Raw genomic sequence first — 20,551 nt, 5'->3', positions numbered from 1 at the left:
TTTAGCTTATTTGTAAAATAAGAAGGGAACCTGCTTATTATTAACGCCAAGCATTCACTGCACAGCTTTTGTCCTGCTTAGGTTCAGATTCACAGGCCTATGGACTGAAAGGAGAACTGTAGGGAAGTAAAACTGCGTGTTTCAAGTCAGAAAGTAACTCGAGTTCTTTACACATCCTGCTCTTGGTAGTTATTCCCGGTAGCAGAAGTGCCTGAGCTGGAGCTGTTGTGATCCACAGCACTGTGTAAGGAGGGGGAATCAGAGAAACTGGAGCACTTTGAGAGTGCCTTGCGAACGTGTGTGACACCCGGGACTGAAATCCCCCCGTGGGTGAATTTGCACGCCAGCACACTCATCGCTGCTGCTGCTTTTTAAAGGGGAGCTAAAAACACCCTATATCCCCTGTTGGGTGGATTTAAGGCACTAATTCTTGCCAGTGAAAGAGTAAACCCAGGATTTCATCAAATCCCTGCCACTGTTGCACCCGAAATGATGACACCAAATACCTTCTTCTGGTTTTGCACTGTTTACTTGTGAAAAGCAAGACAACAGAAAGCAGCGCATTCAGATCTCAAACTGCAGAACAGGGAAATGAAATCAGTTTGTCGTAAAGGAGATTTTTGGTTGTTGTTGTTGTGAACATCTTTAGTTCGTTTCGATGCCTGTAGTTAAACCCCTCATTCTGTGTTTCTGTTGCAACGGTCAGGCTTTTATTACATAATTGCCACAAGTTCTTCTCCCACCACCACCACCACTATTTGTTTAACCTCAGTGCACGGGAGTTGCAGCTTTTGCGATGGAAAAGCTTACAAATCGAGCTATCGATTGTTCCCATTAAGTAAATCAGAGGGGTTCAAAGTTCTTCGCTAGAAGTTGTATATGTATTTTTGTGGCAAAGGATCACAAATAATTGTGGGATGAAAAGGATTTCACTCCTTAAACAATAAATATTATTTCAGCACCAATTGAAGAAAATAAAACCAAAAGAAAGCAGGAAAAATAATGGCTTTTTAAAGGAAAAGTTTAGCCAGGGGTAATAATATAATTTAAGGCAATAATTTGTACTCTGATCCTTTCAGGTTGCGTCTGTGTTTTCTCTAAAGCATTTGCTTAGGTGCGATGTGATTCAGTCACCTTCTCTTTTCATCCTCCCCCCCCCGCTTTGAGTTCAGGCGTAATTTTTGTCAGTATATTTCAATGTATTCATTAATTTTTCTCATTTGTTTATTTTCTGCAAACCATAAGAGACATTTTTTCCTCACTGCAGATTGCCTCTTTATTTTATTTTGAAATATTTGTATATTTATTTCATTAAATGAGATAATGCTTTTTCTTATTAACATAATTTCCACTACATTAAACATATTTCTCCACAGACAGAAGAGAGGAATCAGATTAAATGACAGTTAAATCACTCGCAGCAATTTCAACTGTTAAAAGAAATAAGTGTCTCTGTTTTCTTTGTGATCACGAGATGTGCTGTAAAGGGAAATGAAATACTAAAGAAAGGAGGGAAAACATAAAGAAATAATGACTGACTTATTGCAGTAATACCACTGAGAGAAGAAAAACTCACTACAAATAAAAGGGAAAATAATATAGTGGCTTTGAAAGTTACCAAAATTCATTTCTTATTGATGAGATCAGTGCAAGCCTAATACTAAGTAAGGAGAGGAAAAAAAAAAACCCCACACCAAACCCCAAATAATGCATAAAGTATGGGTGCTGCAAAAGGAAAGAAGCCTTCTCTATTTGCAGGGCTATTACTTGAAATGCCTCTAATTTTTAAGTAATTCATTTTTTCATCCCATTTAATAAAGGAGGGGGAGAAACGAGTGTCTTCTTTTAAACTAACCATGTGTTTGCTAAAGTACTTGAGGTACCCCAAGTGCCCCTGTGTCCCTACCGCCGATGTGTCCTGTTCTCTTGCGCAAGCACCGGGCCACACAAAGGGAAAGCTTACCCTTTAGTAACTCTTATTATAAGATGTTCCAGAATTATTTGAATAACAAATGCATTTGTCTTAATCATATTTTTATTATTATTCTAATTTGCAGAGTCTGAACCAGCTGCTTCAAAGAGACCTTCCCAGTGAAAACCTGAGCTGGGAATTTCTAAGGTAATGTTCACATTGTTGTTCTGCTCCCAGTCAAGGTTTTCTCTCTTTGTGCATTTTACCTGCAAACTAGTTATTTCCCACCAGTTTTATGTGCCTGATCTTGTATTCCTGAGTAAGGAACGGTCCAATAGTTGCATTGTTCCTTGTCTTTCTCACTTCCTTGTCAATGTACTCTACGACTTGATGCTCTTTGTGCACACTGTGTCAAATACCGTGATTTTCTGCTTTAAGGCTAAAGCCGTTCTTGGTATGCGGGACCTGTTTTAGCTCCCTGCTCTATCTCAGGGTTAACTGAAAAATATCCTTTTGGAAGGATTTTAATTGTAGTCTTTTTGCTTTTAAATGGCTAATGAGGAAAAGCGATGTGACGGTGGTACAGCCTTCTCCCTCGTGTGAAATGGTGCAGGAAAAGTGAGCTGGAAAATAGCATGGTTGTAAGGATTTTATGGAATTGTTTTCTGGGGCTGGAGAGGAGCCTCTGCCTTCCTGCTTGGTGCACTCATCTGCTACAGGGTCATTACGGAAGGCTTTTGTACCCTGGGGTTGGTGTCCCTTGTGTCCTATTTTGAAGTTGTATTTGTTGTGCCAAGGGGAGCTGTCAGGGAACGGAGGTGGTAATGGAATTTAGCAATTGAGGAGACTCTAAGAAATTAGAGTGCATGTGCAACATAATTAAAGGAATAAAACCAGGAGCATCTGTCGTCATCCTCTGCGGACATCAACCAAGTGGGGATTGCTCCCGCCAAGCGGAATCGCATCTGTGTTATGGGAAGGTGCATCAGCTGAGCCCTTTCACAAGCGCTTTAAGGCTGCTGGTGGGATGGGTCGAGGGTCATTCCAAGTTCTGCTGCCAGACCACTGTGTAAGGAAGCTCTGCAAAGCAGAGAGAGCTGGTAAGTGGAAATAAATGCATAGAAACATTTCCAGTGATGGTTCTTACACTTACAACCTTCATTACCATATTTTCAGAGGGCATAATAATCATTAATGTGTTTATTGTGCCCTTGTGAGTTGGGGCAGTAATGTTATCCTTTTTCAAACACATAGAATTGAAACACAGACAGCCCAAGTACTTTACTCCAGCTCATGGGGGAAGGCTGCCAAAGACCTCTTCCTGTTTGCTAGGTTCTCCTGCAGGATCTTTACCGGTCTTCTTGGCTTTAGGTCCTTGTTCAATGTGCTTAAGAAAGGAGATGAGCTGCACTGGGCTTCCTCTGCAGTCACTAATGAGAGATAGGGACCCCCAGAGAAAAATTCTGATCTCTGGGCATTTTCACTCTTTTCCAATGGGTTTTGGAGCGTGCCTCCAAAACCATGGTCCTCTCAGCAAAGTACCTGAAGAGAGATTCTTACACCTCTCCACTCTGGACCCTCACTAAGGGCACGATGTGATTCAGTACACCTGAATGTACAATGAAATAGACCATTTGCAGGTTTGCCTCTGATGAAGAAGCCCAGTGCAGCAGTAATTAACTTTCGGAGATGCTTTGTCATGCTTGCAAAACGACGTGTGACCATCACTTAGATCAGTGGGCACCTGACAAGCGTAGCAGACACAAGCAAATAAAGATGTCCCTTGATGAGGTGGGAGGTTAAGTGAACAGATGTCCTCCGCTGGATTGTGTTGCAATTCAGTCTCCCTCTAATAGCCATGAAGTTCTTATCCCAGTGAACAATTGTCCTCTTTGGTCTCAGAGAGGCACTGGCAGGACAACCCAAACCATACCCATGTCCCTTTCTCTAGGACTTGTTTAACATGGGCTGTAACCCTGAATAATAATTAGAGACGCGTTTAGCTTTATGCATACTGAGTGTCCCTCGGAAAGGAAAAGAGCTAATAAAAAAGAGCTACATAATGTATAATGGCACTAAAAGTGATAGCAGGTTTCAGACTCCAGTTTGGAAGTGTAAAAGGCTTAGTTAACTGTTTGGAAAGAAGCTGTTTTTAAATGAAGCAGCTGATGAGAAAAATCTGTTTCAGAATTTAACAAGTTTTTAGTTTGCATATTCCATAGCAGGGCCATTTTTCTTCTTGTGACATCGCAAGAAACTAAATCAGTCTTTGACCAAGAGGGTGTGATGCTAAAGGTAGTCACGGAATAACATGGTTTAGCTTTTGGAAAATATTAAAGCATGACTACATTGGGCTTCTTAGGTTATATAACAGCAGTTTTCCCATTCCTCACTAAATATTCTTCTCAGATTTCTCATCTTGCATGATATTGCCTATTTCATGCCTCTGACAAACTGGCTGAAACAAGCTCTTTTCCCCAAACTTGAGATATTTGTGGATAAAGGATTATTGCCTGTGATATCTTGTCAAGGATGAATAGATTACAGCATTGTTTAGGCAGGCTGGAAAGATGCAGCCAAGGTGTTTGGTTTCTTGTCTGATGCCGCAGTAAAGGTGTGTGTCGGAGGTCAGAAGGGGATCCAAGAGGATTGGTTATCCCTTTTTGGGCTTGGGTCAGTAGGTTTAAGATCCAGAGGAGTCTGGAATTCATACTGGAATATTTTCCTGTTCCATTTTGGCTGCGGCCTATTCTATCTGTCATACAACAATACTTTTAAATCAGTGGGCAAATTTGCTTGTTGATAAGGGTACTAAAATTCACATAGATCTTGCTGATGTGGTTAAGCTCAGACGTGAGGAAGCGTGTGGTGGCAGGGTATCGTTCCACACACTTGGATTTGGGCTCTGATGTACCTTCCGTGTTCAGGAGAAGGGAACATACTCACACTTGAGTGTGGAAGGGTGGCTTGGGAATTGGTCCATTTGAGGAAATGGAGCAAGACTTCATTTGAGGGGGTTTGGCAGCTGCTTTCTTGTTTGACACAATAGGAATGGCAAAATGAGAGAGAAAGAAACACAAGCTCTCGGAGGTGATCTTAAACAGCAGAACGTCTCCACTGCAGTCACTTTGGCGTACATCTGACTTGATTTTTCCTCTCCCATTCAAACATGATGCAGCTGGACAATATCTTCACTGAAATACACTGTAGGGGTATGGAAATGCAAACTAAGTTGGTGGAAGTCAGAACCTCTGTTCACTTCATCTAGACCTACACTTGTTGATTCCTGTAACCATGATGCAATTGCCAGTCTCTAAAAGTGATCCTACGTGCTGTGCATCCATGGTGTGGGGTTGGCACTGTCCTTTCCCCTGAGTGATGAGCAGAGATGTTGATTCATCTCAGGCTTGAGTCATATCAACGACAGGGTTTGTAACTTCTCTGCTGTTAGTTTTGGTGGGTGTTTTTCCCCTCTGACTGTCAGTTCACTGTCATTTCCCCCTCGCTTCTGAAATACAATTCAAGGGGAATGTTCTGGCCTCCTCTGACGACATTCCCATTACTCCTTTCCTGATTGCACTTCACATTGAGTTTTCCCAGGCTTCAATGGTTCTGTTTCTTTGTGGAATGGATTATTGTTTCTTTATATGGAAATTTAAGTGGAAAAAGTGGCTTAGATGGAGAAAAAAAACAGGAAATCTACTTACTTTTCTATTGATATTTCACAAGTAAATGTGAACAATGTGAAAAATATTTGGTTAAATTTAGCTGTTTTCAGCTTAAAAAAGGGGAGGGTGTGATGATAAATGTTGTTTGAAAATAAAAGTGTCTTGGTTTCCTGTTTTCAGTAGGCTTAAGATAATTCATTTGTTCTACTTGTAGTTCATCTATTGATGCCTCATGCTTCCAAAGCTGTCTGTGGGCCATCGTTGCCAGAGTTTCCTAGTTATTTTTGCACTATTGTTCAGCAGTACCATACAGGCCGGTGCTTTTCCCATTGGTTGTGTGGGATCAGCACATAGTTTTCCATTGTGGTGTAGTTGCGTTTGTCACTTTTCTGGTTTATATGGCCAGAAAGGCAAACTTTTTCCCTCAGTTTCCTTCTTTTGTCTTGTTTAGCCCATGGTGCCTTCACATCAGGGATTTGTAGAAATCAGATTCCAGGGATATAATCAGTTTGCTCGAAAACCAGAGAAGTTTGGAGGATGCAGTTCAGTGAATGTTCTGGGAATGCTTTATTTTACTTCCCAGGGCTGTACGGAGGGAAAAAAGCAAATGCCTATTTTTGTTTAAACCCCTCAGTTTAGTCATTTAGTCTCAGATACTTCAGCTTGTGCAGAGTCTTGTGCCTGCATCAAGAGCTGTTCTGAAGCAAGCAGAGCTCTTCACATAGGCAAAAATATGCCTGCATGGATATCATTGCATGACAAGGACCATATGTTTGCATTTGTTGGATGTGTAACCCCAAACCAGGCAGTACCAGGACCACATGTTGTCCAACTACTACCTCATTGCAGTGCATCTAAAATTGACAGGAGCTGACAGTGTAGTTACTGTTGTGTTTAATTTTGAGCTTGTAAAAAAGACCGTTTTTTCTTCATATACTTTCTCTATGGTATCAATTCTTCCGTGGCACTCAAATAAAGAAATTCTTTGGTTTATCTATTAAAACAATCAATGCAAACTAGGCCACAATCACGAAGGCGTTATCAGCTCTGTCATTCAGTAGTTACGTTATTGCCACGCTTGGGAGGATGGTTTGGCTGCAAGTGGAGGACAGAATGTTGTTAGCATTCTATAAAATAAGGATTCTCTGAAACAAGGATTTAAAGTTTGAAGCAAAACAATCAGTTCCTTGCATAACTCCGCTTTCTTTTCTGCACAGTTCCAGCGCACCACGTATTTTTAGCTCAGCCAGCATGCAATAACCGAAGGCCAGTAGCCAGTTTGGAATTCCATACAATAGGTGTGTTAGGATAAAACCATGATGTTGGCCTCCTCTGGTTTTTCCAGTTGCTAAAAGCGGCCCACGCCAGAAAGCCTGCCAGAAAACACCCATTTTCTTCAGTTCCTTTGGTTAGTTGAATACTTTCAAGAATACCAAGTGTGACTTGAGGTAAAGAATCCCTGCAGCAATTAGGATTCATTTACTGCCGGAGCATTTTATTAATTACACATTTGTCACCACATGGATAGTCACAAATCCAATCGCGCACGTCTGGATCATAAGATTTGCAGGCGAAGATGTAGCGTAAACATAGAAATGTTAAACTACTCATCTGTAGCCTGCAAAGAAGATAACAAGAAGGAGTCTGTTTCCTGTGTGATTTGTGAACAATGCTAAGTAAATATTCGTCATTAATATATAATAACTGTTGCTTTTGGCAGTTCACTTTTCATTTAATTTGGTAATGTGTCCACTAAATGAAGTGGTACAGGCTGCAGTGTTTTACCATCACAATTGCATATTTTCAATCATTGTTAAATGAAGGCAGCTCAAGGCAAAGCTTTAACCCCCACTAGTTTTGTATGTGATAAAAAGGGAAGGCGCTATCAATCTTTATTGTCTGTCTCGCTTACTGTAATTGCATTCAATAGTCCACTGATTCTGTTGTCTGTGCTAATGTCAGGAGCAGTGAAGAGCCAGATGCTCAGACTACATCAGACGCATCCAGTGGCCACTTTGATAAGTTGGCAGCAAGTCTCTGGGTTCGATGATGAATTGTTAACACTATAGATTATGAGCAGCTGAACACTGGGAGGGGATATGGAGAAACTTCTTACCTTGTTTTAGATCTGGCATTATGATGCTCGCTAAAGGGCATGCCATGTATTATTCAAATGCATCTTGCGCTGGAAGTGTGCCAGGGAGTCATTGTATCCCCATGAATGGTAAAACAACAACAACAACAAAAAACCCAAACAGCCTCAGAGTGATTTGAACATGACATTAATAGTCCCAAGACTGAAAAGTATTTCAAAATAGTCTCTAATAGTTACAGTTATCTGATTCAACAAGAGAGCTTTTGAATTACGGTATTCCAGCCTTGAATCCAGCTTAAAGTTGTTTTTTCTCAGCAGGTTTCTTTAATTTGAAGAAGTAGGAGGAATATTTTACACAGAAACAAACACTAATGCTTTAGTGTGAACAGTGATACACCTTCATAGGGGAAAAAAGATGTGAATAAGGGGACTATGGAGTAAGTTACTTTCTTTCTACCTGTTACTTAACCTTTTCTCTATGTCCCGTATCTTCTTCACAGGTTAATTTTTAAGCTGTTTAGTGAGCACCATCCCTTGCACAAGTAGGTGTTAAAGGAGATCCCAAAAATGCAGAAGTCTCATCTTTGCCTAGTACATGTCATTTGTTCAGAAGATGGTCCTGGTTTTTCTCCTTATGTGTCTAAATGATATGATCCCAGCTGTGGCTGGTAGTTGCATCAGGACAGGTATGCCTTGCACCATCTCACTTGTAGCTGATACTGTCATTACTTGTGACTGCATGGACACAAGGGCTAGTCTTTGGGTTGTACAGTGTCTTTCCTCCATTGTGGTAGTTCTCTGTGTGTGTTTGGTGGATTGCTAGCTCTAAGGTAATCTCCTCCTTGAATGCTGACATATCGGTGAGTACACATCTGATCAGTTAGACCCATTTTCACACAGCGATGGTTCAGCGAGTAGCAGTTGGTAGCTCTACAAGTAAGAGAGGTGGGGACTTCCAAAGTCATTGATAGCTTTGTAGAACCTACCTCTTGAACAGAGGCAGTCAGGATGTGGTTAACAAAGTGTTGAGCTTGGTCAGGTCTGAAAGACAGAACAAAAATGCTTGATTTGTGAACACATATTGCATATTGGCAATATATACCTGCCTGCTTGGCGTTCTATGCCTGGAGTCCTCTTCTACTACAGGGCATCCACATCAACAGAGGTCAGTCTTATTAAAAGTGCCTGTGGGGGGCTGTGGAAGAAGAAACATTGCTGTGTTCTCTTAAACTTTAAATGGGTAATTAGCATGCAGTGTCCAGGAGGCTGATGGAGATACTGTGAGGAGGAATTGTGTTCCGAGTACTGCCTTGTCCAGGCTGAAGGTCTCAACTGCATGCTTCATCTCCTGGTAGGCACTGGAGATGAGGGAATAATCCTTCCTTCGTCACTTCTCTTGAATACTTTTGGCAGCTTATTTGGCTACTGCAAGTGTTGCAGAGGTACATCAGCCTCCCCCTGTGCCTACGGTGAATAACCTCTGGTAGAGCTGGCCTTGACCGAAGAGAGGAGCAGAACGCTGTAGATTATATGCGCAAATATTGGTTTTCATACATCGTTTCTATCTTAGGAAATAACATTGCATCGTATTTGGGGAAGTATAATTAAGCTTGTGCTGCTTAATGTTGCTGTTTGCAAGCTGATGTGTACGTAGAAGAGTCATTATTTGAAGGAGTTTGGAAAACTAAAATGAGTTCCTTAAATTCACGGTACCTACAGTTGCTTTTCTTTTTCCCTTTGCATTTTGTTCAGATTAATTAAAGTGCACAGATGTTCAATTAAAGCTTAAAAAATCCATGGCTACAGCTGTGAGGCAGCATTGTTGAGATTTAACATATCTAATAATGCTGCTCTCTCCGATGAAATTCGATTAATGACTTTCTGCTAAATAATTTTGCATTGATAAATGAAGGGAAATGTGGAGTAAACTATAAGGAGATGTAGGCTGTCTGCTCCATTTATTAATTGCAATAACAGGGTAGCCCATAAGATACCAAAATAGAAGATCTGCTTTTCATTTTCTTATACAAACATGTGGAAGAACTCTGGTTTCTAGGCAAAATATATTGATTTAGCTGGAAATTATTGATACCTCCTCTCTTGCAGTTCATGGAGAGGTAACTTGAAATAGCTGCCATGGCAAGTCACCTACTAGTACTATTCCTGCAGTACTGCTCTGTAATGTGGAGTAATAGCAGTATCCTGCATGCGAGCCATGGTAACTGTTAAAAGCATTGGGGCTTTTAATATAGATTGTTATGTTCAACTATAAAGAGAACTGAAGATAGTACAGAAATGTGATGAGAAGAGCTAGAGCAGAGCTGCTGCTGGACCAGGTATCATTGGAATGCTTGGGGAAGAACCTCAGATGCTGAACAGTGATGGTGTGTTATATGGGAGGACCAAAACGTAGCTGCTGTTGTGTTTATGGTATATGTGTGTTCTGTGGGTTGTTCACCAGTTTCTGAACAGGATTTATTGAACCACATTGATTTATCTACTGTGAAGGGTAAAACAGAAGAGTTTAACACCTATTTGAATTATCACATTGTTCCTCTGGCAGAAAGATGTAATCCTGTGGGTCTGACTGAGGCCAAGGTTTCACCCCCATGATAAAGTCAGCAGTAATCCCCTTTTCCTTCAGCACAGTTCTTTGCCTCTAACTGCGTTGTTGTTGGTATTGCTATTACTAAGCATGAGTTAATGGCACAGAAGCGATTGGAGTGTACCGTGACCTAAGTACTGTGTTTGAGGATGTCACACCCCATGCTTCAAATACCTTGGCTGAGTGTTTAGTCCGTATATGCTGCGCACAAGTCAAGACATCTTGGGCTTAGGAAAGTTACCAGTAAATTTGTGTTCAGTAAAGTGAAACTGGACTTTGTGCTGATGTTTTCTGTGTGGAGCCACAGCTTTAGGTATTAAGTTAGAGCAGCTCCACTGGCACTAGCGAAAGTAGGTTTGTTCACACCTTTTTGTGCACAAGTAAACTCCTGTCTCCTTGATTTTAGTGGATTTAATCATCTAGAGATTTTCTTAGTGGTATTACACAGAATGTGAGTCTACTGTTATCCATTTACTTGAAGATTAACTGTTCTATTTAGTATGTGTAGATATGGATATGCACCGAGATACATCCACTAAGGGCATGGAAGTGCGTGTTTATGTTTTATTTGAGCTGTTGCATGTTGGACCGGATGCTTTGAACACTGATCACATCTGCCTTTGTGCAGAGGCAGATGTGGGGACTGAGAAGACCTGGAGGCATTCAGAGGTTTTAGCCCAATTCAGTGATCACCACCCCATGCCTACCCATGGTTTTCTACTTTAGGACTAAGGAGGGGGGTCCTTCGCTGAGGGCAGTAGGAGCGTGACCTCTGGCTCTCTAATGCCATTAGGGGGCACAAGGAGAGGGGGAGAACCCTACGCAGGAAGGACTGGGGTGGCCAAAGGGATTTTACAGCTCTCTCCAGGCCTGCCAAAATAATGCCCTTGGCCCTAAGCGTATTCCTTACTGCAAAAAGCCAGGTCTTCCTGTAGAAATGGAGTAACACTTTGGTGTGGAAAACTGACAAAACCAGCCAGCACACAAGGAAGGCACTACAGCAGACTATTTGGGGGGCCATTGCTTTTATTCTGAACTACGGGCCATCAAATCCATGTAATATTTTATGGTTCTTTGAAGGAATACCCTTTAAAATTCACTCTAAAGTTCCCTATCACTTTGACATATTATATGCCTGTGGTAGAGCTCTGTCGTTTGCAACATAGGAGCGTAAGCATCCTGTTACCTGTGCATTCAAGACTGGCTGTTTAATGTATTTTCAGCTCTCAGGTGACATTAGAAGCAGGAATCATACTTTTCTCTTTAAAATTATATGGCTTCACTGAAGAATTCTTGCAATAACTTTATTTGCAGATGGTTTGCTGGACATTAAGTTCAGTTGGATTTCTGCTGTGATACATGGCCTCTGAAAGCTCTACCAGAACTCTAGATAAGAGATAGGAACTGATGTTTGTCTGGAGCCAAAAATGGAATTTTGGATGTGGAAAATATTGTCTGTGTGTTTTTGCAGCTGCAAATAATTGGGAGTAAACGTAATGGCTAGACCTATTGCTTCATTTGTATTTGCAGACGAGTACATTCTTGTCTCACTGCTTTTGAACCGATACGTGATTCGGCTCCCATGTGAAGTTCCTTACATAAAGCCAAGCAGATCTGGACCCGTACATCCACCTCCCTGGGCTGGTCTTGCAGTCAGGGCACAGAGGAAGGAGCACAAACTGGTACAGCAATCCTGCAGCCGTGTTTTTAGTTCATATAGTAATATGAAATCTTGCTTATCAGTGTAAAGAAGTACATGGGAATCAAAGCCATGAATCCAATATCTTGTTTAGAGTAAGGCGGAGGAATCAGGTTTACAAATCCTAGAATCCCAGCCTGGTTTGCGTTGGAAGGGACCTTAAAGCTCCTCCAGCTCCAACCCCTGCCACAGGCAGGGACACCTTCCACTAGAGCAGCTTGCTCCAAGCCCCTGTGTCCAACCTGGCCTTGAACACTGCCAGGGATGGAATTTTCCATAGGAGAGCATAATCCATATTCAGATGCTCATCTACAGGGGTGCAATACTCACAATTACTGCACCTAGATCTCAAACCAGTAACTGTGAAAGAGAAAATTCTTCCCTGTGGCTCAAACCCGTTCATTTCAGAGTCAAATATTTAAAATCAAAATTTATTTGAAGTAAATTCGGAAATGTTTTTTTCAAATTAAGAAATCAATTCTCTTTGAAAAGGTAAAGAAAAGCCCCGTAACTTAGAAGTAATTAGTAGGTGAGAAAAAATTTCATAAAATTTCTTTAGAAACATTTTGGGAGCGTTAAATTTGAATTTCTTCCTGAAAAAGTTGTGCCACAAAATTCCCCTCAGTTTTATTGAACCCTTTTAGTTAAACATCTCTCAGTTATGGGTCACAAGCTTGAGTCCAGTGCCTTTAGAAGTCAGCAGCAGCTTTGTGTTTGAATTGGTAAACCTGGGTTTATATCTGATGAAGTTGTAGTATATAAAAAAGAAGGAATAAACCTGCCTTTTCTTTTTTTCTTTTAAAGCAGCTTAATACTGGGGGGATGAAGTTCTGTCATGGGAACTTCATCCTCTGATTTCTCACTTAGGCAGTGATTGCCATTCGTGTCAAGTTGACCGTAGTCACTAGGCACTGCGCTCTTCTGCTTAGATGGAGATCTTCACCTTTGGAAGGAGATTAATAACTGTGCACAATGAAAGTTAGTGGGGAGGGGGGGAGAGTTGAAACTTTCCCCTTTTTGCTTCTCATATGGGTTAAATTAGCGGTGATCTGGGTAGATTTAAACAAAACCCTGCTGATGCTTTTTATGCCTTTGTCTGTGTTTGTAGAATTGGTTTGAGTTATGTGTGTAGAGGAGGGAGTGTAAAGTTCCTTGGCTTTACTGGGTTTCTGTGTTCTATTCTGCGCGCTGAGAAACCAGTCAGAATGCTCCAGTCCTGTCCTCTTTCAGCAGGAGTTTGGGGAGAAAGCATTTGTAACACACGTTGTAAAGTCTTCATTTGGGCTGTCCTGGACTTTGAAAGCAGTGGTTGTGTGTAAGTCTTGTCAGCACGTTGGTTAGGGAAGGGAGTCGCTGCCTATGCGATGTCTGTAACAAGGGGTACGGAAAGCAGCAGCAGATACTTCCATGAGCCTTCGGGAGCTGAAGTCCAGCCTCATTGCTGGGTATCTGCACAGATGTTAAATGGCTGTGATAAAAAAAGATGAGAAACGTTCAGGTGTTCAGGAAATTATTCAAATTATGTAAATATTCCCATGTTTTATAGGAAAATAAGAAGATGCCACCTTGTGGTAGCAAAGATGGTTTAGTGCCTCTGGAAAACCTGTGGGGGAATAGGGCACCCAGCTGCAAGCTGGCAGGGATTTCTACCGTTTGACTCTTTTTAGGAGGAGTTTCATAAATAAAGTTCAATTTTGCTTAAAGAATGCATGCTGCACCTTCCCCTTTCCCAGGGATTTTCCTCCTCTTTACAAACGTCCTCTGGTATTCGAGGTATTGACAGGACTGCCGCAGCTAAAGCTGGGTATTTTCAAAGCTGCTTATTCCTGTGTGTTTTCAAAGGTACTTGCTGTTAGCCCAGAAAACTGGGGCTGGGAAGAGGGGCACACCTTTAGCCCGGGTAGGGATCTTAGAGCTGAGACTCCCTTTCTGTAGTGATTGCTTTGTGGTTAAGACAGCGCATAAAGGCTGAGGTAGCAAGAGTTAAATGTTGGCTCTCTTTATACTCAGCACTTTGATGAGTATTTGATTCCTAGCCAAAACTTATTTATGGAAAAATACAGGGTTTTGAAAGATTGATAACATCCCTAAATTTCTCCATGAGCCTGGCATGTCTAATATCTGTTATATCATGCCATTCTTTAGAAAGGAATAGAAAAAGTTTGTGTTTGCCATTGCACATATTCAAACCTAATTTGCAATTATAAGGTGAATAATATAATATCCTGACAGCATCCTCTGTCTCACCAGGATGCTGTTCTTTAAATGTTTATTTAGATTATAATAAATAAAACTTAACCCCCCCCCCCCTTCTTCTTTATTCTGTATCCTATTTGCTGTGATTTAAATGCTCGGCTGTATCTGCAACACACTTAGTGAGAGCACAGTATAAGTGCTGTCATGTACATGACAACAAACTACTGTTGCCTTACTGTTTAGATCTCTATTTTACACATTGATGGTCAGGAAAAAACTACAGGAAAAAGAATAATTGGAAAATGCAGCAGTCCTAAATTCCTTGTGCACACACACACACACACACACACACACACAGAGCTCCTTAGCAGCAGGGGATGTCTGCCCTGCACGGACACTTCTCTGCATATTAATGCTCCATTTATGTATAATAATAATGAGGATGAGGCAAAAAAAGGGGTAGCAATTTTTCCCCAATTTGAGGAAGTATTGTGCTTGTAATTAAAACATACTTTCTCTTAACATAATTTATTTCCTTGCATAATGTAATTTGACAGAGCATTATAAATGTATATCTCTATGCTTCATGACCCCATTATGAGGACAATTTTTTCTGTAGTAATTCATTTGTGTTCTGTTTCTTCTTGCTTTCTGATTACACAATCAGGATTGAATTGTGCAACCAACATCCTGATTAAAATGAGACAAAAAACCTATGCAGCTCAGCTCACTGAAAATCTCTTCGCCTTCCCCCCAAAGACAATGGCAAAATTCCTATTTGTTGGAAAAGACAAAGTTATTAAAATGGATTGGAAATGGAAGAGTAGAAGGTGGAGCTCCAGCTCCCTGTGGGAGGAAGGCAGGGTAGGAAGTATCGGCCACAAACACAATCTGGGGAAGTATTACAGGAAAAAAGGAAAACCAGAGAAAAGTTGGGATTGACAGGAGGGGCGTGGGAGGTTTCTCTTTTATTCCAGAGTTTGGGATCACAGTGAGGGACAGGGTTTTTCACAGCAATCATTTATTTACTTACCAGGAAATAACTTAAACTAAACCAAAAGGCAGCTATTTTGATGCAGGAGCCATAATGCTGCCAAATGCACATATAACTGTACATGACTTCGTGTTGCTAGCAGGCCTAAGGCTCTGCACAGCCCTGATGGTGGGGTGGCTGCTGGGGACTTTACCTGCCCCAAAGAGTTCACAGCTCCTGTGTTTTCAGACAAACCCCAAATGTGCTTAACAAATAATGCAGGGAAGCCTCTCCAGTCACTGGAGGAGTGTCACTGTATCACTAGTCTGGAATAACTGTTGTGGTTAGAATTAAACACACTTTATGGTAAATGGTAGGATTAAATGCTCAACATTGTACATGTTTTTGTTTGCATTTGGATTTCCTTTGTTTCTGGTTTGGTTCTTTTTTTAAAGCCTTTTGTGAATAAGGGTTCGTTTGATTAGCTACTAGTTAGAAAAGCAAAGTTTTGATTCATTTCCTGAGAATATTAACAAAATGAATGCTGGATGTATATACCTGAATCTGTGCAACGCCGAGTTGATCTTGGAGCTAAGAACAAGATCAAGTCTAGTCTAAGATCTAGTCTAAAGAATTAAATCTTAACGCTTGAGTCTCAAACATACCCAGTAAGAGTGAGAAATTGAGTTGCAGGTTTGCCTGTTGCACCTTGGCCCCCTCACTTTATTGATTCCTTTGGTCACTTAAGAATGTATTTAGATGATCATGAGCTGCTCACAAGCAACAACAGTAAATTCATAGAATCATAGAATCATAGAATGGTTTGGGTTGGAAAGGACCTTAAGATCATCCAGTTCCAACCCCTGCCATGGGCAGGGACACCTCACACTAAACCATCTCACTCAAGGCTCTGTCCAACCTTGCCTTGAACACTGCCAGGGATGGAGCATTCACAACCTCCCTGGGCAACCCATTCCAGAGCCTCACCACCCTAACAGAAAAGAATTTCCTCCTTATATCCAATCTAAACTTCCCCTGTTTAAGTTTGAACCCGTTACCCCTTGCCCTGTCACTACAGGACAAAACATACCGAACATATTAGAAACATCATCAAACCTGTTAGAAACATATAAGAATATGGTGTGCCACAAATTCTAAGAGTAGGCCAAGCTCAGAAAAATGCTGATTAATATAAATTCTTAATTAATGAAAGAATTGATTAGAGCAGAAGTTTGGCTTCATGGTCCATACATAGATTTGGGAGCTGCAAGTTCCTAAATTGGATACTCTGGCTTTTTCACTAGGTTTTTCTCATAGCACATATAGTTTTACATTATCTCCTCTTATTTCCTATAGAAATAACCCTATTTACTGCAGTGGTGCTCCTCAAGGTGTTTAAACTCCAAGTACTTATAACTACAACTAGTTGGAAAATAGGGATGCATCTTAGGGACCGTTTCTGACCAGTTCTCATTATTGCCATTAATGTATGATTGATACATTTGAACCAGAATTTCCTTGGAAGGTATGAGCTGCTCTTTGAAAGTGGGGGAAAATACTTACTTTTAATCACCTTCATCTCAAGAGCTGTAATTGAGGTTATGAAGTTAGAGTGGATTAACAGGTTAGTGATTTATTTTGCTTTTCAATATGGGGGGAAAAGGAAAATCCAGTGAGTTTCTTATAAAAACTTTACTAAAGTGCTCAACCTTTGAACACAAATGCAAAATCAAGTGTTTTAAGTTAGGGCCGTAAGCTTCACATTAGAAATTAATCATGAGATGTTTTGGTGATAAAATCTCTCTCATTTGAAAATGTAATTTGTTAACCAGCACTATATCTATTTCAGGGCATTCTTCAAGCTCCAATAAAGATTTTCATAATAGTATAATAACGTGCCAATATGAAGCCTGGTGTGAAGGGAAAGCTTGCTTTCCTCTTGGCTCACAATCTCCCTTTTCTGTCCCCTCTGGGCATCAGGGACATGACCTGTTATTTGCCAGCATAACAGAAGTCATGACTGATCTTGGGGTAGATCAGTTGTAAATTCTCTGTTACGGTGGTGACCCTCTGAGACCAGGGTTGTGGATGGGCAGTGGGACTCCAGTCCCTTGTAGCTGGCTGGTTGTTGGTCACAGCCACTTCTGCCTGTGACTCGGGTGTGCAAGGAAAGCGGGATGCTGATGACCAAGTGGTTATTCCCCAAAGACTTCTTGTGTGGATGAAACTTGGGTCTGTGCCTCATGGTAGGGACCTGTGTGGATAGTAAAGGGTCTAAGGAAGGCTTCAAGGTGAACTGCATCCCATCTCCTGCACCTCCATCTATTTCTGCCTCATCCTTCCCGTCCACTACTGTTGGCTTTCACTCACACACATGAAAGAAAGCACATAGCATATTTGATCAAAATGGACTGAAACAGATGGAAGTCTTGGGCTTGTACTATGCTTTCTGTGCTCGATAAAGGAATAGGCAGTTAAATGCTCACAAAATATTAGTTGGGGGGGGGGGAACCCAACTTGCAATTCCCCTTGCATTTGCATGACGTGGTGGTGTAGAAATAATTTAATGTGACTCTAACATGTTGATCCTGGGAAGCCCCTTAGGAAGGCAGCAAGCCCCTGACAGGCCCTGGAGCTGGGCTGGTTTGCCTGGGCTGTAATTATTTTTATTTATGAAACTCTAAATTCCAAATTCTGTTTTAAATATTGAAGATTTGGGGGGGGTGGGGGTGGGGAACTGACAGCTTGTGCTAGCTTTAGGATATGCCTGCTTGGTAATTATTCATGAGGAGAACAGCTGAAAACAAACTAGTTATACACCTTGGCAAGTGGCTGTGATTTTAATGCTGTGAAATTTCCCTATGGCCATGTGACTTTATTCGAAAGTACTCTAACAGTGCAGATGTCCAGAATGCCGGAGCTGTTACAAATGTGATTCCTGTAGTCAAAGTTTTGAATCATCCGTGCTGCAGGAAAAGGAGAGGGGAAAAAAAAAGCAGGACAAGGGGGAAAAAAAAAGAGAAGACTGATGATACAGTGTGTGTTTTGAGTGTTTGTCACATACTTCATTATGTGCCGCTCTCATACATTACTGGAACACAGATAGATCATAAGTAATATATCTCAATGCATGTTCAGGGCATATAATGGAATTTACAGTGCCTGGAAGAATGCATCACTGAAACGCACTAAGTATTTTAAACTCTCTTGTTTAAGCTCTGCTACCAGAGGCAGCATCAGCACTGACATTTTTGGAAGTTTCCAAGTAAGATAATTTCTCTGTAACATTGGATGAAGAATTGAAAACGCTTCAGATTTAGCTAAAAATAAAACATTTCTCTACTTTTCGCCTTTTCTTTTCTGCTTCTCCATATGGCTCCTGAAACATTCCTTCATTTAAATAGGTTTTAGAGCTCTTTCCTCATAGTTCCTAAAGCATTCATTGCTTTTGAGAGGAAAAAAACCAACCCTCACATTTTAGCATGTGCTATTTTTGTTATTCTAATTAGAAAAAAACAGCTGGCCCCGTGCAGCTCCGACTGGAGGTTTTTCCAACACATTGTTCCCATTTTATTTCCCCCTTTTTCTGTCAAGCTCCAGGCTCCCACCTCTCCTCATCCCACACGAGCCAGCCCCAAACCCACCTGCACGAGCAGCCCCAAGTGTCACATCTGCCAGGGAACAGAAAGAAAAGACTTTATTGGGCACAGGGCACATACATCAAATTCTTGGTATTAGGGATATATATATGCACACGTAACTGGAAGTGACACCAGGCTAATGGCCAGTAGCTTCGGTTTCCATTCCGAGGTATTTTTTAGTGTCTTTAGCTGGTGTTCTCTCTCATACATATAAACCAACTTAACTGCTTTCATTGTAAAAGAAACCCAGGTAATCAGCCTTCACTTAGGATTTTGATATCTATGAACGTGTGTGCCTACAAATAATCATTGAAGCTGATCAAAGTCCCACTCGCTGTTGCTATGGTAATGAATCCCCATTTTGTTTACGGATGGGTATGCGCCACATGACAAGGAATGATGTCAGGTGGAAAGCTGAGATAAATTAAATTTGTGGTCTGAAGTTATTAACATATGTTTTGTGTGAGTGTGTGCATGTGTATTAACTAAGGAAGGGGAGAGCCAGAAAATTCCCTTCTTTTAAAGTGACAGGGAAACGCACTGCTTCCAACATAAATCCCGGCGGAGTTTAATCTACCTGGATGAAGGAGACATAGAGCAGTTGGGGCAAGGATGTTCTGGGGGCACATCCAAGGCAATGGAACTGCTCTTTAATGCTTCTACTCATTACGTAATCGCCTTGTCCATTCTTTCCTCCTGTTTGCAGTTCCGTTTGTTGATGAGACTGCTTTTGCAACTGCCCTTAACTTTGTTTTGTCTGAATGGGAAGTCTTTAAGTAACAAAAGTCATTACATTTCTTGACAAATGATGGCACAAATATCATTGTGGAAAGCAGGAGGATTCAGACAATAACTAGGGATTGCATTTCAAAACAAATGCCACAGTACACTGATAATTTAGAAACACACTTTGAAGTCCTAAAAGCATGCAATTAAAATGAAATTCTGTGTCTCTGTCAAATAGAGTTTACTTGTTTATGCAGGATTTCCCCTAATGCTGGTTCATGCAGGAGGCTGGCCTTTATGAGTCAGAATTGAATGCAGGTAGGTGCTGGGGAAAATCAAAAGCCTGTAGGGAAAGAAATTGTGAGGGGAATTGTGTTTCTCTGCAAATTTTGGATACAGCATCCTCTTTTTGACACGTCTGTACCTATGGATTTGGAGACGGTGCTTGAAGGCATTTTCCTAAAAGGGATTGTATCACCTATTTCACAATGCAGGGATGAGAAGCTGTTTTTATCAACAGTGGTTTGCTCTTGTTGGTCCTGTGCTTCCATAGAAAGGGTAGCAGAAGTGCCTCTAGCCACCTGACATTTCAATCCCGCTGACTTTCCCTTCCACTTCTCCTTATAGCACCTGCCAGCGTATCCGAGTGAAATCCCACGATAGGCAGTGGAGAAACTCAACAAGTTCAACAGCTTTGTGCTTGTAGGATGGTGTCCATAGAACAAAAAGCAGAAACCAGCAACTGAAATCCACGGTGTTTCTGATTCCTGAGGGCACAGGGACTTCACATTGAATTAAATAACTTGTGTATCTGAGAAATTCTCCTGAGGAATTGCATTAATCCTGTTTTGGAAGGTGTAGGCATTAGCTGAGAGACAACTGGAATGGGCATTTATGGAAACTCTGTATCATGATAAAGTCAGGGGAGCAGGATGTTCGATACAGCCAAGATGGGGATTTCTGAGACACACTAAGCCAATGCCTCAGCATTCCAGCAGATTGAAACAATGCCAATTTATCTCTTCCAAAGTTTAGT

General features: G+C 41.2%; 1 long non-coding RNA gene across 1 annotated transcript in view; it reads left to right on the top strand.

The window, feature by feature from the left end:
* Positions 1–20,551, top strand: part of LOC133273328 (uncharacterized) — a 518,549-nt gene that overhangs the window by 131,993 nt on the left and 366,005 nt on the right. Inside the window, exon 2 of the long non-coding RNA XR_009744742.1 lies at positions 2,058–2,119. This is a non-coding gene — a long non-coding RNA (uncharacterized LOC133273328). The remainder of the gene's footprint in view (positions 1–2,057; positions 2,120–20,551) is intronic.

This window comes from Pezoporus flaviventris, unplaced genomic scaffold (genome assembly GCF_033815535.1).
Source record: "Pezoporus flaviventris isolate CSIRO_AGI_PZ_B2104156 unplaced genomic scaffold, CSIRO_AGI_Pfla_v1 ptg000031l, whole genome shotgun sequence".
Lineage (NCBI taxonomy): Eukaryota > Metazoa > Chordata > Aves > Psittaciformes > Psittacidae > Pezoporus > Pezoporus flaviventris.
The sequence above is the reverse complement of the archived record's forward strand: the minus strand, read 5'-3'. Positions and strand labels throughout refer to the sequence as shown.